The 17,700-nt window shown below is 44.9% G+C and overlaps 1 protein-coding gene across 1 annotated transcript in view; it reads right to left on the reverse strand.

Annotated features, from left to right (window-relative positions):
* The window catches only part of MRPL13 (mitochondrial ribosomal protein L13), a 134,018-nt gene that overhangs the window by 74,892 nt on the left and 41,426 nt on the right, over positions 1-17,700 (reverse strand). The gene's annotated exons all lie outside the window — the stretch shown is intronic.

Here is a 17,700-nt window from a genome sequence, read left to right on the forward strand (position 1 = left end):
AGTGGAACGGTGAGATTACCTTTGGTAAAAATTTTGGATTTGTTCGTAGGACTATTTTATTTTTGTGTATTTGAATAAATGGTTCTTGTATGGTAAAAGCTTGAATTTCACTCACTCTTCTTAGAGATGTGATGGCAATTAAAAACGCAACTTTCCACGTTAAGTATTGCATTTCACAAGAATGCATGGGTTCAAATGGTGGACCCATGAGTCGTGTTAAGACAATATTGAGGTTCCATGAAGGAACAGGTGGCGTTCTTGGTGGTATAATTCTCTTTAGGCCTTCCATAAACGCTTTTATGACTAGTATTCTAAATAATGAAGTTGAATGAGTAATTTGCAGGTAAGCTGATATTGCGGTAAGATGTATCTTTATGGAAGAGAAAGCTAGATTTGATTTTTGTAAATGTAGTAAATATCCTACTATATCTTTTGGAGATGCGTGTAACGGCTGGATTTGATTATTTTGGCAGTAATAAACAAATCTTTTCCACTTATTTGCATAGCAGTGTCTAGTGGTAGGTTTCCTAGCTTGTCTTATGACCTCCATACATTCTTGTGTGAGGTCTAAGTGTCCGAATTCTAGGATTTCAGGAGCCAAATTGCTAGATTCAGAGATGCTGGATTTGGATGTCTGATCTGTTGTTTGTGTTGTGTTAACAGATCTGGTCTGTTGGGTAGTTTGACATGAGGTACTACCGAAAGGTCTAGTAGTGTTGTGTACCAAGGTTGCCTCGCCCATATTGGTGCTATTAGTAGGAGTTTGAGTTTGTTTTGACTCAACCCGTTTACCAGATATGGAAGGAGCGGGAGAGGGGGAAAAGCGTACGCAAATATCCCTGACCAGTTCATCCATAGAGCATTGCCTTGGGATTGGTCCTGTGGGTACCTGGATGCGAAGTTTTGGCATTTTGAGTTTTCCTTTGTTGCAAATAGATCTATTTGAGGTGTTCCCCAAATTTGAAAGTAAGTTTTTATTATTTGGGGGTGAATCTCCCATTCGTGGATTTGTTGGTGATCCTGAGAGAGATTGTCCGCTAACTGGTTCTGAATTCCTGGAATAAATTGTGCTATTAGGCGAATGTGGTTGTGAATCGCCCAATGCCATATTTTTTGTGTAAGGAGACACAACTGTGTTGAGTGCGTCCCTCCCTGTTTGTTTAAGTAATACATTGTTGTCATGTTGTCTGTTTTGACTAGAATGTATTTTTGGGTTATTATGGGCTGAAATGCTTTCAGCGCTAGAAATACCGCTAACAGTTCTAAGTGATTTATGTGAAACTGTCTTTGATGTATGTCCCATTGTCCTTGGATGCTGTGTTGATTGAGGTGTGCTCCCCACCCGGTCATGGAAGCATTTGTCGTTATGACGTATTGTGGCACTGGGTCTTGGAAAGGCCGCCCTTGGTTTAAATTTATACTGTTCCACCATAGAAGCGAGATGTATGTTTGGCGGTCTATCAACACCAGATCTAGAAGCTGACCCTGTGCTTGTGACCATTGTGATGCTAGGCACTGTTGTAAGGGCCGCATGTGCAACCTTGCGTTTGGGACAATGGCTATGCATGAAGACATCATGCCTAGCAGTTTCATTACCATTTTGACTTGTACCCTTTGTTTTGGGTACATGGCCTGTATTACATTGTGAAATGTTTGAACCCTTTGTGGACTTGGAGTGGCAATCCCTTTTGCTGTGTTGATTGTCGCTCCTAAGTATTGCTGTGTTTGACACGAAATAAGGTGTGACTTTGTGTAGTTGATCGAGAAACCTAGTTTGTGGAGGATTTGTATGACATATTTTGTGTGCTGTGAACACTGTTTTAGCGTGTTGGTTTTGATTAACCAGTCGTCTAAGTACGGGAACACATGAATTTGCTGCCTTCTGATATGTGCAGCTACTACCGCCAGGCATTTTGTAAAAACTCTTGGCGCAGTTGTTATTCCGAATGGCAACACTTTGAATTGGTAATGTATTCCTTGGAATACGAACCTTAGGTATTTTCTGTGTGAAGGATGTATTGGTATATGGAAATACGCATCCTTTAGGTCTAGTGTTGTCATGTAGTCTTGTTGTTTGAGCAGTGGGATTACGTCTTGTAATGTAACCATGTGAAAGTGGTCCGATTTGATGTAGGTATTTAGTGTTCTGAGATCTAGTATTGGTCTCAGACTGCCGTCCTTTTTGGGTATTAGAAAGTACAGTGAGTAAACTCCTGTGTTTATTTGTAGATTTGGTACTAATTCTATTGCTTCTTTTTGTAACAATGCTTGAACTTCTAGTCCTAGAAGGTCTATATGTTGTTTTGACATACTGTGTGTTTTCGGTGGGATGTGTGGAGGGAATTTGAGAAATTCTATGCAATAACCATGCTGGATAATTGCTAAGACCCAAGTGTCTGTTGTTATTTCCTCCCAATGTTTGTAAAATTGGCTTAGTCTCCCCCCCACAGGTGTTATGTGATGGGGTTGTGTGACTTGTAAGTCACTGTTTATTTTGAGGAGTTTTGGGGCTTGGGAACTTTCCCCTATTCTTCTGGAATTGGCCTCCTCTATATTGCCCCCGAAAACCTTCCCGCTGATATTGGCTCTGGTAAGTGGGCCTGTTGGTTGACCTCGAAACCCTCCCCTAAAAGGTGTTTTACGAAAAGTGGCTTTGGCTGTATCAGTGTCTTTCTTGAGTTTTTCAATAGTAGTGTCGACTTCCGGCCCAAACAACTGCTGTTCATTAAAGGGCATATTTAGCATGGCTTGTTGAATTTCCGGCTTGAACCCTGAAGTACGCAGCCATGCGTGTCTTCTTATTGTTATTGCAGTGTTTACTGTCCTTGCAGCCGTATCTGCTGCATCCATTGAAGACCGTATCTGATTATTTGAGATACTTTGTCCTTCTTTTACCACCTGTTGCGCCCTTTTCTGGAACTCTTTGGGTAAGTATGAAATGCTGCATCTCATCCCAATGAGCTCTATCATATCTTGCCAAAAGTACTTGTGAATTGGCAATGCGCCATTGGTTTGCTGCTTGTGCTGCCACCCTTTTGCCCGCCGCATCAAATTTGCGACTCTCTTTGTCTGGAGGTGGTGCGTCCCCTGACGTATGAGAGTTCGCTCTCTTACGAGCTGCCCCGACAACTACTGAGTCTGGTGTCAATTGCGGTGTAATATAAACGGGATCTGTTGGCGGTGGCTTGTATTTTTTCTCCACCCTTGCAGTTATGGCTCTGCCTTTAACTGGATCTTGAAAGATCTGTTTTGAATGTTTTAGCATTCCTGGGAGCATAGGTAGGCTTTGGTACTGGCTATGGGTGGATGATATGGTGTTGAACAAAAAATCATCCTCAATTGGTTCGGAATGCAAGTTGACGTTGTGAAAAGCAGCTGCTCTTGCGACCACCTGTGTGTAAGATGTACTGTCCTCAGGTGGCGACGGTCGTGCAGGGTACGAGTCTGGGCTGTTGTCTGATACTGGGGCGTCGTAAAGGTCCCATGCATCGGGATCATCCTGACTCATTGTAGTATGAGCTGGGGAGTGCATCAGTGGTGGAGTTGTTACTGGTGATGCGTGTATTGATGGTGGTGGAGACGGTGGTGGAGTTGTTTTCCTTGCCACTTTTGCCTGTGGCTGCTTGTCCTTTTGTTGAAAGGCAAGTTTTCTTTTTATTTTAATTGGGGGGGAAGAGTGGTTATCTTCCCTGTGTCCTCATGAATGTGGAGCCTTCTTTGTGTATAGTCTGGTTCTACAGCTTCAAGTTCCTCTCCGAATCTATGCTTTTGCATTTGGGAGGTTAATCCTTGTTCCTCTGTGTAGGAACCTGTTTTCGGCTCCGAGGCTGGATGTTTCGGAACCGAAACTTTTTCGGATGTCTTTTTAGGCTCCGAAGAAACCTTTTTTATTTTCGGCGTGGTGTCTCTGTGCCGAACTTCTTCGGTGCCGCTGTCTCGATGCCCAATTTTTTCGGAGCCGCTGTCTCGGGTCAGAGGTTGCTGTGTGGCGGTATCTCGACCTGAGTCGGATGACTTCGCCACAAGCGTGCCCTTTTTCGGTGCCGATGATCGGTCACCTATTTTTCGGGTTAAGCCATGGCCTGTTGGCGGTGGCGTCCCCTGGGCTTTTGTTGACTTCTCGTGAGTCTTATGTTTCGACGTCTTACTCACGGTTTTTGGCATTTCTTCGGCCTCGATCTCTTCCGAGTCCGACTCGTGGATGGAGAAAGCTTCTTCTTCCTCCTCGAAACGCTCTTGTCCTGTCGGCGTCGACGCCATTTGCAATCTTCTGGCTCTTCGGTCTCTTAATGTCTTTCTCGACCGAAATGCTCGACAGGCTTCACAAGTATCTTCCTTGTGCTCGGGAGACAAGCACAAGTTACAGACCAGATGCTGATCCGTATACGGATACTTGTTATGGCATTTTGGGCAGAAGGGGAATGGGGTCCGTTCCATCAGCCTTGAAGTCACGTGTGGCCGGGCCGACCAGGCCCCGACGGGGGGGGTCGAAAAAACCCCGAAGGGCCACCGGAGCTCTTCAGAATTCGGTGTCTATTTGTTCTAACTAACCCGATACCGAACGCAAACAATACCGACGTTTTTTTTTTCCCCGAGATTCTAACTAACTTTCCGACCCGAAACACAGAGCGAAAAGGAACACGTCCGAACCCGATGGCGGATAAAAAACAATCTAAGATGGAGTCGACGCCCATGCGCAATGGAGTCGAAATGTTACGACTCGGTCGTCCCATTTCCAGGGGGCGCTGTAAGGGGACTGTCAGAAGCCTGGGAATCACCTTGAACACCTATCTAGAGTCCCTTGCTGACTCCTGTTTGTTTCTCTTTTCTCCATGGTACACTTGTGTAGGACTACATTTGCTTCTTGGGACTGCAAATCCCATAATGCACAGCTTGGTAGTCAGGAAAACCCGGATTCTGTTTCCCATTGTTTTCAATGGGAGAAGTCCAGTTGCTCCTTTTCACTGGATCCTCTCCTCCAGGACTTGCAAGTGTCCGAAACCACACACACCTGAAACCTCTCCTGTGCAGCCCAGTTTGGAACTGCTTATAAGCAGCCATTTCCTCAAGCTCCCCGTCGTGCATCGGACTTCAATTCCTTTGTGTTACAGACCCCTTGTCTGATGGTGTTCCAGTTTTGTTCCTGTTCTGTTCCAGCCTGATCCTGTTTCCTGTTTCTCTGCCCTGCTCCCGATTGTTCCAGCCAGAGTCTGCTCCCTATCTCTTAGCCTCGTATCTGTTTGTTTCTTCCAAAGCCTGCTCCCTGTTTCTCTGCCCTGCTCCTGCCTTGTTTCAGCCTGAACCTTCTCTCTGTTTCCCAGTCCTGTTTACGGCCCATTTCCTACTCCCTGTATTCCAGTCCTGTCCTTGCCTGTTCCAGCCAGAGCCTGTTCTCAGTTTCCCAGTCCTGTCTCTGTTTGTCCCAGCCAGACGTTTGCGCCCTGTTTTCAAGTCCTAGTCCTGCCTTTGCTTCAGCCTGAGCCTGTTCCTAGTTCTTGCCTCTGCCTCTTTGTTTGTTCCCTTCTGTTTCTGTTTCTTCTTGGTTCTTTGTGTCTGGTAAGTGTTCTACCAGTCTTCACCAGTGTATATGTGTCCTCCTGTGTACTGGGGTTGGCTCCTGGTTTCCAGGAGGCAATTCCAGCCCCCATCCTTGTCCAGTGTTATACGTTGTATTTCGTGCCTAACAGTGACAGTGTGCTATTGCTGTTTTCTCAGGAATCGCCACTGTGTTTCCAGCTGGACCCACAAGAGCGTGTCCTGTGTATGTAAGTACTATCCTTGTTTGTGCTCTAGGGTCCAGAGACAGAATCACTTCTGCTGCCTCCTTTCTATGGGGCTGGCAGGGTGACTATCTGTAAGAGCAAACTGCACAGAGGCATTGAGATTCCCTGTCACTGTGGGAGGTTCTGCGCCTTACTCTGTGTACAACCCCAGCGTGTTTGTCCACTGGTAATCCGTTTCCTGTTTGTTCACACAAGGGTTGCTCTGCTTTTAAATTTCCTGTTTCCTGTGCCTATCCATAGCTGTCCTTTCCGTGTATGCCTTTAGCTGCTCCTCTGCCCCAGTGTACTACCTCTTTAGGATATTCGGTGACCTCAAGGGGTGTCCCAGCCAGAGTCCTGATCAGACCCGCCCGAAACCGTGACAGAATGCACAAATCAAACATTTCAAGCTCCCCAGGCAGCAAAGGCACACACAGACCTAAAATGATTTCCTATCATGTTAAGACACCCCTTTCTAAGCCTATACATTCTCTGAAATCCTCTAAAAAAGACCTTAGTTTAAAGGATAGACTTGTTAAAGAAAACCATAACTTGCAAGTTCAGTACTACACTGAGTGGCTTGCTAATCTTTCAATGATAGACTATTATGTTATTTGTGACTATGACCCCCAGTCCCTGTCTGTAGAAGAATTACAAGGATGTAATGAGTTTTTGCAGTATCTATTAGCTGAAGCCAGTAAGAATGTTCATAACCGTAGAAGTGCTTTTGCTACTCCTGCACAAGACATTTACTCTAAAGTAAAGACGGTTAATTCCTCGCCTCATGCTAGTGCATCCCAAATTCACTTCCAGGACTCTGTCAAAACAAAGAACCCGGACACTGTTCAAGAAGCCACACTAGGGATTCCCTTGTTTTCTGTTGAGTGCTTCAGCCCATCTAGGCCAGTTCCTCAGAGTTCAACTCAAATGGCTTGTGCTCCTCCCAAATTGGATGACAGTACATCAGTCTCAATTCCTAAGTGTTGTGCTGACTCTTGTAAGGATCTATCAGTCCCTCAATGCTTTCAAGTGAGCAGGATAGAACCTGTATCAAATGGATCAGTAAAGACTGTGGGATTCCTTAGTTCCACTCAAAAGGCTTGTGCTCTTCCCAAACTGGATGATAATATACCAGTCTCAATCCCTAAAAGCTCTGCTAAACCCTTTCTATTCTGAGTGGGTTTGATAACAATATGGACATACACACACTAAAAGAGCAGTTTTGGCAGATTAAAAGGCAGATATCAGACTTCTATGATGAATATGTTGTAACATACACAAGAAATCTTGCACATGGGCTCTTTTCATCAATGCAAATTTCACTGTTGCCAGAACCAGACATTCTGTTTATCTGTAAGGTAGAAGAAGTAACAGAGCAGCTGATGGAAACTACCGCAAGGCAATTTGAAAACCTGAAAAAAGAAAATGATCACCAGCTTTGGCTTAAAGAACAGTATGCTACTTTGTGTGCCTCTCCAAAGACTTCTATAGAGCAGATTGTCCTTTCTATTAATGACAGTCAAAAGACAGCTCCAGTTATAAATATATCAGCCTCTTCTTCAGACTCTCTCTCAGCTTGTAGTTTTCCAGAGAATATCCCTGTGCAGTTGACTGAATCTCTGACATCTCAGAGATTTGACACCTCTTGATTCAAAGGATGGATCAGAGTCTTCAGAAGGAAGTGTCTCAGCCCCTCTATCAGAACAAATAAAGCCAAAGGAAGAAGAGAGTTCTGATGCAGACTCCAATAGCTGCACCTTAAGAAACCAAGATATGACTTTACTGGAGATTAATGGCAAGTTGTGCAACAGTGTTGAAGAATCTGAATCTAGTGATGACAGTGGTTCCTGCCTTGCGGTGAACAAACCTGCAGATAGTGCTGTTCAAATGGCGCACACACCAGAATTTTCAGATTGTGGGGATACTCCTGCTCTTTCAAACAATATCATAGAATTTTCAGATAATGAAGAGACAGTTCCGGTTTCAAGTGAATTAATGGATTTTTCTGACCGTGAAGAAATACCCGCAGTTACTAAGATTGTAATGGACTTCTCAGAAAGTTTAAAAATCTCTTCTGTGTCAAAGCAAACCTTGGAGATTTCAGAAAAGGAAGAAAGCCAGCAATCTGAAACTAAACAGCCTGTCATAAGAAATGAGAGCCTTCTCCTAGAACTGGACACAGTTGCAGCCTCAACCACTGATCCTGACCTGCTGATCCCTGCCAATGTGTATCCTGTTTTCAGCTCCACAATTAGTGAAGAACAGACCTCTGAGCTAACGGTATCTGATCTTGATGTAAAATCAGCCACACCAACGTCACCTGCTTTGTCCCTGAAATTAAAGACTCCTGAAACCCAGCAATCTGAAACCGAAGCTCAAGTACTGAAAGATTTAATATGTCCCACTAAAACTAAAGACTTGAACTTGAATCTTGTATTCGAAGATCTGATGATAAGTACTGTTCTTAGGGCTAGATGTAGCAATATTGCAACTTGCAATTTGCGAGTCCATCCGACTCGCAAATTGCAAGTCGCAATTTGCAATGCAGTACGGTGTCTCAGACACCGACTGCGACTCGCTATGGGGTCGCAATGACCCACCTCATCAATATTCATGAGGTGGGTCGCAAATTGCGGCCCCATAGCGAGAATAGGCACTCGCAAACATGGAGGCCTGCTGTCGTCAGCAGACCTCCATGTTCGTGACTGCTTTTAAATAAAGCAGTTTTTTTTTTTTTTTTTTTTTTTTAAGTGTAGCCCGTTTTCCTTAAAGGAAAACGAGCTGCACTTAAAAAAAAAAACGAAACCTTTAGTTTCGGTATTTTTTCAGGGCAGGGAGTGGTCCCTTGGACCACTCCCTGCCCTGAAAAAATATTTTTGGGTCCAGTCACAAAGTGGAAGGGGTCCCGTGGGGACCCCTTCCAATTTGCGAGTGGGTTACCATCCACTTGAAGTGGATAGTAACTGCGATACCATTTGCGACCGCGTACGCGGTCGCAAATGGTATTGCATACCACTCAGACTCGCAAATAGGAAGGGAACACCCCTTCCTATTTGCGAGTCGGAAATGCATTTTGCGAGTCGGTCCCGACTCGCAAAATGCATTTCTGCATAGGAAACTCACATTTGCGACTCGCAAACGGCAAATTTTGCCGTTTGCGAGTCGCAAATCGTTTCCTACATCTGGCCCCTAGTGTTTTATTGCAAGAAACCATCATCAATTCAAAAGCTAAAGCTGAAGCTTTAGATAACAATGTAGAGGTGATTTCTGAAGAGACTCCATTTCTATTTCAATTCAAAGAACAACCTTTCAGTGTTAACAGAGCTGAAGATCAACTACCTGTAGTAGAAACGCCTTGCAAAGAAACCATTTCTGATACCACGAATACACCACAGAGCACTTGCAATGAAGAGATCTCAGTCTTGTCTGAAGATCACCCTAAAAAATTAGCTTGTGGAACTTCTACATTTTCAGATGTTAATCCAGTTTCTAAAGACTTGAAAACTCTTGTTGCTCCTGAATTTGATACTCCGAAGTCATCCAAGACAAAAGAAAATTCGGACTTTTTCATGTTTTCTTTGAGAACACCAGTTACCCATGTTTCCCAAGTCTCTATGCTTTGCAAGCCTCAGACCACAATCAATGTAAATACTGCTGCAGAAACAGACAAATCCTGCTTGTCAGAAGGTGTTACAGACCTGACAGTTACTAATACACCAATCAGCTCCTCCAAAGAGGAAAGTATTGAACAGGAAACTAATATCCTAAAGAATACTGCCCATAATGCCATTCCAGATCTCCTTGCTCCTGAATCCACTTCACCAGAAACCAACTCCATGCACTCCTCCCGTATCGATCGAACAATAAAGAGGAAAGACATCAGAGCCCATATCGGTATTAGTACATGCTTTGCTCATTGGATGATTCACCTATGGCAGGACTGTAAACTTATCAACCAAGGTTGGTGTTGGATTTTCTTGCTGTGGCTTTTCCTCTTCAACTTTTTTCAGCCAAAGGATCGCCTTCTCTTCTTGAGCAGACTGGTGGGAGGGGGTATACTGTTACGACTCGGTCGTCCCATTACCAGGGGGCGCTGTAAGGGGACTGTCAGAAGCCTGGGAATCACCTTGAACACCTATCTAGAGTTCCTTGCTGACTCCAGTTTGTTTCTCTTTTCTCAATGGTACACTTGTGTAGGACTACATTTGCTTCTTGGGACTGCAAATCCCATAATGCACAGCTTGGTAGTCAGGAAAACCCGGATTCTGTTTCCCATTGTTTTCAATGGGAGAAGTCCAGTTGCTCCTTTTCACTGGATCCTCTCCTCCAGGACTTGCAAGTGTCCGAAACCACACACACCTGAAACCTCTCCTGTGCAGCCCAGTTTGGAACTGCTTATAAGCAGCCATTTCCTCAAGCTCCCCGTCGTGCATCGGACTTCAATTCCTTTGTGTTACAGACCCCTTGTCGGATGGTGTTCCAGTTTTGTTCCAGTTCTGTTCCAGCCTGATCCTGTTTCCGGTTTCTCTGCCCTGCTCCAGATTGTTCCAGCCAGAGTCTGCTCCCTATCTCTTAGCCTTGTATCTGTTGGTTTCTTCCAAAGCCTGCTCCCTGTTTCTCTGCCCTGCTCCTGCCTTGTTTCAGCCTGAACCTTCTCTCTGTTTCCCAGTCCTGTTTACTGCCCATTTCCTACTCCCTGTATTCCAGTCCTGTCCTTGCCTGTTCCAGCCAGAGCCTGTTCTCAGTTTCCCAGTCCTGTCTCTGTTTGTCCCAGCCAGAAGTTTGCGCCCTGTTTTCAAGTCCTAGTCCCGCCTTTGCTTCAGCCTGAGCCTGTTCCTAGTTCTTGCCTCTGCCTCTTTGTTTGTTCCCTTCTGTTTCTGTTTCTTCTTGGTTCTTTGTGTCTGGTAAGTGTTCTATCAGTCTTCACCAGTGTATACGTGTCCTCCTGTGTACTGGGATTGGCTCCTGGTTTCCAGGAGGCAATTCCAGCCCCCATCCTTGTCCAGTGTTATACGTTGTATTTCGTGCCTAACAGGGACAGTGTGCTATTTCTGTTTTCTCAGGAATCGCCACTGTGTTTCCAGCTGGACCCACAAGAGCGTGTCCTGTGTATGTAAGTACTATCGTTGTTTGTGCTCTAGGGTCCAGAGACAGAATCACTTCTGCTGCCTCCTTTCTATGGGGCTGGCAGGGTGACTATCTGTAAGAGCAAACTGCACAGAGGCATTGAGATTCCCTGTCACTGTGGGAGGTTCTGCGCCTTACTCTGTGTACAACCCCAGCATGTTTGTCCACTGGTAATCTGTTTCCTGTTTGTTCACACAAGGGTTGCTCTGCTTTTAATTTCCTGTTTCCTGTGCCTATCCATAGCTGTCCTTTCCGTGTATGCCTTTAGCTGCTCCTCTGCCCCAGTGTACTACCTCTTTAGGATATTCGGTGACCTCAAGGGGTGTCCCAGCCAGAGTCCTGATCAGACCCGCCTGAAACCGTGACACGAAATGGGAGGAGTCCCTCGGTCTTGTGACTCGAAAAGACTTCTTCAAAGAAAAACAACTTGTAACACTCCGAGCCCAACACCAGATGGCGGACTGTGCACAGCATGTGATTCTGCAGCTACACATGCCATCGAACATACATACATATATACATATATATATATATATATATATCCGGCGAGGAGGCCTGAGGGGAATGCGGCCTTTCCTCTAACCTGCTTCACTCACAGGACCTTGTGCATGCGCACAGGAGATTACCCTGTGCAAGCGCGTCTTCCGGCGAGTAGAAGCGGTATTCCCCAGACCCTTCTAACAACGAATGATTTATTGCCTGCATTCTCCTCAGAATACGCCCAGAGGGGCTGTAAAAATACTATAGAGCTTTTGCCAGAGGGAAAAGAAGTTATCTACTTGTGCCTCCCTCCTCTTCCTCTTTTGACCCGCAGAATCTATTTTACGTGAAGCATTTGGGTCCCCCGATTGGTGGGCCTCCTAGCATCATCTATTCAGGCCATTTTTCCGGGCCCCCTACATTATTGAGCCCTTCAGAGAATGAAGATTTCACATCTTCGAAAGGGTCTCTCTTATTCGGAGCAAGTAATGTTATCCCAGGAAGCCCGGACAGAGATTCTTTGGTGGTTGACTCATATGGATACCTGGAATGGTAGAGCAACATTTGCCTCAGTTCCGGAAGCAGTCAGAGTCAGATGCCAGCAGATGGGGTTGGGGAGCCAGGTGTGGACAAACGGAAACAGGGGGTCATTGGTCCCCGGAGGAGCTTCGGATGCACATCAATTGCCTGGAACTTCTGGCGGGTTCTTTTGCGGTGAAGACGTTGTCCCCGGTCATAGCCCAGTGCTGTATTCTTTTGAAGATGGACAACATCTCTGCTGTCAGGTACATAAACAAGCAGGGGGGAACCCTTTCCAGGATGTTAGCAGAGATTGCGAAAGACTTTTGGCACTTTTGTCTAGCCCATCAGATATGTGTTACAGCGGAATATATTCCGGGCACAGTGAATGTGAGAGCGAATTGGACCTCCAGATATCTTCGGGACGTCAGTGACTGGAGGTTGCATCCCAGGATATTTCAGTTTCTCAATCACCTGTGGGGTCCTTTTTTGATAGATCTGTTCGCGTCTCGTCTGAACGCGCATCTCCTGCGGTTTTACAGCTGGAGACCAGACCCTCAAGCTCTCAACTCGGACGTGTTCCTTCAGAACTGGTCGGAGGAACTGGCTTATGCTTTTCCTCCTTTCTCGATGATTCACCGAATTCTCTCCCAGGTTCTTCAACAAAAAGTGGAAAGATTCTGGTGACACCTTGTTGGAAGGCGCAATCTTGGTTCCCAGTGGTATTGGCCCTTTGTTGCACGGCTCCTGGTCGGATTCAGAGTTCGGTAGATCTCGTCGGATCCAATGTGCCTTCCACATCCTCTCATTCTGGAGGAGCAATTATCTCTCATGGCTTGGAGAATCTCGGGGGATCAGACCAATTCTCTAAAATTTTGGAAAACACAAAATTCTTTCTCTCCCAATCCTTGGCACCTAGCACACATAAAAGATATGCTTCAGCCTGGTAGCGATGGTTGGATTGGTGCGGTCAAAGGAACGTGGATCTCGTGGGGGCCTCTGTGCATATGATCGCAGACTTTTTGTCACATTTGGCTGCACAAGGATTAGCCTATAGAACAATTAATAATTTCAGGGTGGCCATTTCGGCTAAGCATCTCAGGGTTGATGGTAAAACGATTGGTGAACATCCTTTATTTTGTGAGTTGTTACTGGAACAGAAGTGTGAGAAGTGTGGCACAATGGTTAGAGCGGCAGACCCTGAAGCAGAGATCTGGCTCAAGACCAGGGTTCAAGTCCCACTTCGGCAGGTCTTGGGCTCAATTCCCTTGGACCAGATAATTCTTGCCTCGGTGCCTAATCTAATTAATGAGTCCCACTCTGCAACTCAGGGCAATAGCTTGCTTAATCTCCCCAACGGCCCCAACAGCGCTTGGATGCCTGGCTTCACCCTGGAGTGGGCACCTCACAGGGAAAAGCCAGGAAGGGTTCCATAGCGGTATGAGTACAGCGCCTTGAGACCCTAACGGGTGAGTAGTGCGCTATGTAAGTGCAAAGTTTACAGTTTTTACAGTTTTACAGTTTATTGGGCATTAGATTGGTGCGTCCTCCTCAATCCAAGTATTCAGTTTTATGGGATGTTAATATTATATTGAAGTTCCTAGTGGCTTGGCCAGCCAATGAGGGTTTAACCAGGAAACAATTGTCGGCAAAATTAGCTATGTTGCTTTGTCTCATTTCCTGCAGGAGAGTATCAGATGTTAAAGCTCTGGATATTGCAGGTAGAGTATTTACTCCTTTGGGTGTCTCTTTTAGAATCACTAAACATACCAAATCAACTTCTACATGTATTTCCTATCCAAGTTTTAGAGAGAATGCTAAACTGTGTGAGGTTAAATATATAAAAGTGTATGAAGACGTCACTCGTGAATTTTGAAGGGCTTTGAGTGGACAGCTATTGATTTCTCTTCAGAAACCGTTTGGACCTGTATCTTCCACAACATTGGCCAGATGGGTCAAATGGTTAATTCAGGAAGCAGGTATTGATACTTCAATATTTGGAGCCCATTCTGTCAGAGGGGCTATGGCTTCAAAGGCTTTTATTGTAGGTTCCAGGTTAAGATGATATTATGCGGGCCGCAGATTGGTCTTCAGATTCCACATTTAAGCTTTTTTTATCATAAACCTATTGTGGATGTTACGTCTGCAGTCATAGATCAGCTTTAAACTATCATAATCAGAAGCCTCTGGTCCTGACATAGAATGAAAAAATGTCTAGCTTTCGCAAGAAGAATTTTCAGTTCTATTAAGGACACGGAGGCGAGGATTATCCCACCCAGGATTTGAATGATATAGTGATTATTTGTGATATAATGTATAGATTGTTGAATATCCCTCCCTCCAGGTTATGAAAATGTATACGGTTTTCTCTTCAATCAAGAGATTATGGCACTATGTTTCTGTTTACAGATTTAAAAAAAAGACTCCCTGAGCATGTTCCAGGCTTTGGACCTTGAAAATTGGTGTTCTGCACCGGTTGTGCTGTTCCTCCATTCTGAAGAAGATATGGTTGGTGTTATTTTGTTGAAGTTACTCGGTTATGAGCAAAGAAAGAGGATGGACTCTAGAGGACTACGATATATATATAGGTTGGGGTAGACCCCGATTGGCGGTGTAACCTAGACTGTTGCCTCATGGGAAATGTAGTTTAAGTTTTTATTGGCTGCTGTGTTGAACAGTAAAGAAAGAGATAGCATAATCCTCGCCTCCGTGTCCTTAATAGAATTGAAAACTCTTGTTGCAAAAGCTAGAAAAGTTTTGATGGTCAGACATAAACGAGGGACAAGAGGAAAAGAAGGAAAGACATACAGCAGCAAAGGCGTCCAAGGGCATCCACTCCTCAAGGTCCTAGGGCATAAAATCTAAGAACAGAATCCAGATAGGTTAGTGTTCTGTGGATATGCAAACAAATCCAGAAATGTTTTTCTGAATCTCATGGAAATCTCTTTGGAAACTCCTACGGGGTCCTGCGACCAGAGAAAAGCTTTGCTCAGAATTTGTCGCTACATTGTTCTTCCCTTTGACCTAAAGGGGAAAGCGATAATGTTCTCACCATGCCCCAACACTCATGGCTACTAGATTGAGAAATCGTGCCCTGGTTTGGCATTGTCTATTTGTGTAACTCGGCTACAAGATTATCAATACATTATTTTTGAACAGAATTAATGCATGCTGAAACACTCACAATTCTGTCCAACTTGAAGAGTTCCTGGTCTTCTTTAAAAAAAAAAAAGAAAAAAATATATATATATATATATATATATTTATTATTTTCTTGTTATAACAAAAACATACAGTGACAGCAACCCTAGTGGCGACCCCCAAAATGTGTCTGTTAAGAGCTAGCATATCCATTTTCAGATAGTCAGCAGAGAGGTCAAGGCTGGCATGTTTAGCCTCCACAAACCAGGTAGGTATCAGTACAGAGAGAAGTCGTAACTGTGTTTCTGGCAGCCACATAGTTAGATTTCTAGGCCATATGGCCACAGAAACAGGATGACTGAGAGAATCATATTCTCCAAGGTCTCTGAAGGGGTTCCAAAGTTTCTCCAATTTCCAGAGACAGCCATGTGACTAGTACACTGCTTTTTGGCCTGCATGTGGCGGTCCATATTTTGTGCCCACTGTTGCACCTGGGGCAGTGTTGCACTACCCCATAGTAGAAAAAATATTTCTATAGGCCACCATCAGTGCAACACTGCAAAACAATAGGGCATATTTCACAGAGTCTGGTCCACCCTAAATCCCCAGCCAAATTGCCCGTGCACTGAGATCCAGTGCGGATTCCAGGGCCTTTGCGAGGTGACATCGTACACCTATCCCAAACTCCTGTAATGGTGGGCAGGAATATAAAGTTTGTATTAATGAACCCTCCTGCTGGCATCCTCAGCATCATCAAGACACCTATTGTTATCCAGGTTTGCGATGTGGTGTAATCTAGTCTGAAATTAATCTAGTGAAAATTTTAAGTTGCAGCAGTAGAAAGCCAGCCCTGATGGAAACTTTCCATATGTATTTACATGCCCATGGCCCCAGTACGAGTCCTCTACCTGTCCCATGTCTCATTCCCACCTTTCTCCAAGGCTGGTCAGCAGCGCCCGACAAATACTCAATAGGTTTTTGTAAATGTGTGAAATGGCGTGTGAATATAGTGGTGACAGAAGTACCCTGTATTCTACCGGTCAGTGCATGGTGGACTTGCAATGTTTGTATCTTTGTGACTCAAACACTGCATTCTGCGTTTGAAATTTTGGACACTGAATTATACCTTGTGTTATCCACACATCACCTAACCTAATCCCTAGCAGATTTCATTTCTGAAAGCCTTCTAGTTTTTTAAGGCCTATGATGAAACTTGAGTCCCACATCTTTTGATGACAGTAGCTGCTGGCACGTGAATCACCTTCGACCGCCCTCTTACATATCCTCTGTGAAGCACTGCCTTTCTTTCTGTTATCAGCAAGGGCTCTTGCTGGTCCCTGAACATCCAACCGTTCACTATCACAAATTGCGTTACTCAATAGTAGAGTCTCAAGTCGGGCAGCACAGTGCCCTCCTTCGTACTGATTCCTGGAAAGTGTGGGTAATGCAATTCTTGGTGTACTCCTATCCTACAGTAGTGATTGTGTAGTGGCATTAAATGCAGTAAAAAAGGGATCTCATATGGTATGCTCTGCAGCAGTACACATATTTTGGCAGCTCTATCATTGTAAATAAAGCTGCTCACCCCAGTAGGGACAGCTGGAGTTTCCTACAGTGTTCAACATCCAACTTGTGCTGGTGCATTGGTAGTCTGATATTACGGCACATAACATTTTTGGGATCCACTGTTATAAATATACCCAGGCATATGAAGCCCGGTGACTTCAACTCTATGGAGCCTGTGTGGGCTGCCAATCTGACAGCTGGTATGTCACCGATTTGTGCCAGTTGATAAGCGCCCCAGCAAAACCGGCAAATATGGAGTATTTTTAGTATCTGTGGGATCGAGTTCTCAAGGCTGGCCAACTATAGCAGTATATTACCTGCATATAGGGAGATATCTCCACTCCCCAATCTGGGTCCCACTGGAGACCCAGCACCAGTGTGCCACACCTCACCCACTCTGCCAGAGGTTCCACTGCAAGAGATAAAAGCAGAAGGAACAAGGGGCATCCCAGCCTCATCCTGTGCCCCAGCCTGAACTCCTGGGACACTTTTCCATTGACTCGTACCACACAGTGGGGAAGGTATAGAGCAACTGCACACATTCCCTGAACTCTGTTCCAAATGCCATCTTACCGAGGACTGCTATCAAGTAAGGCCATTCCAAAGAGTCAAATGCCCTAGCGGAATCTAGCAACTGGAGTACCTCTGGATCCCTCAGCCTCCCCCTGTACCCCAGAATACAACATAGGCAAACGTGGCAGGTAGACCTCAGGACATAAAGCCTAATTGGTCTGCTGTTATTAGTTTGTCAATTACTTAAAATGGGCATTTGGCAAGCACTTTCACCATAATGTTGGCCTCAATGTCTAGCACTGAAATTATCCTGTATGACAATCCTTTGTCGGCTTTCCTTTCTTGTGTATTAACACAATTATGCCGGTCGGACATCACTTGGCAACTCACCCTCTAAGTCTCATAATACATTTGGGTGAGTGGTTCTCTCAGTGTGCCCCCGAGACACTACTAATCTCTCTGACAGCAACCATTTAGCCGCAGAGTTTTCCCACTCTTCAACTGCTTGATGTCCTCGCCAATTTTAATCACCTCTAATTTCCGGTCCAACCAGTCCCTGTCTTCATTCAAAATGGGGGCAGAAATATTACCT

This window comes from Pleurodeles waltl, chromosome 2_2 (assembly GCF_031143425.1).
Source record: "Pleurodeles waltl isolate 20211129_DDA chromosome 2_2, aPleWal1.hap1.20221129, whole genome shotgun sequence".
Classification (NCBI taxonomy): Eukaryota; Metazoa; Chordata; class Amphibia; order Caudata; family Salamandridae; genus Pleurodeles; species Pleurodeles waltl.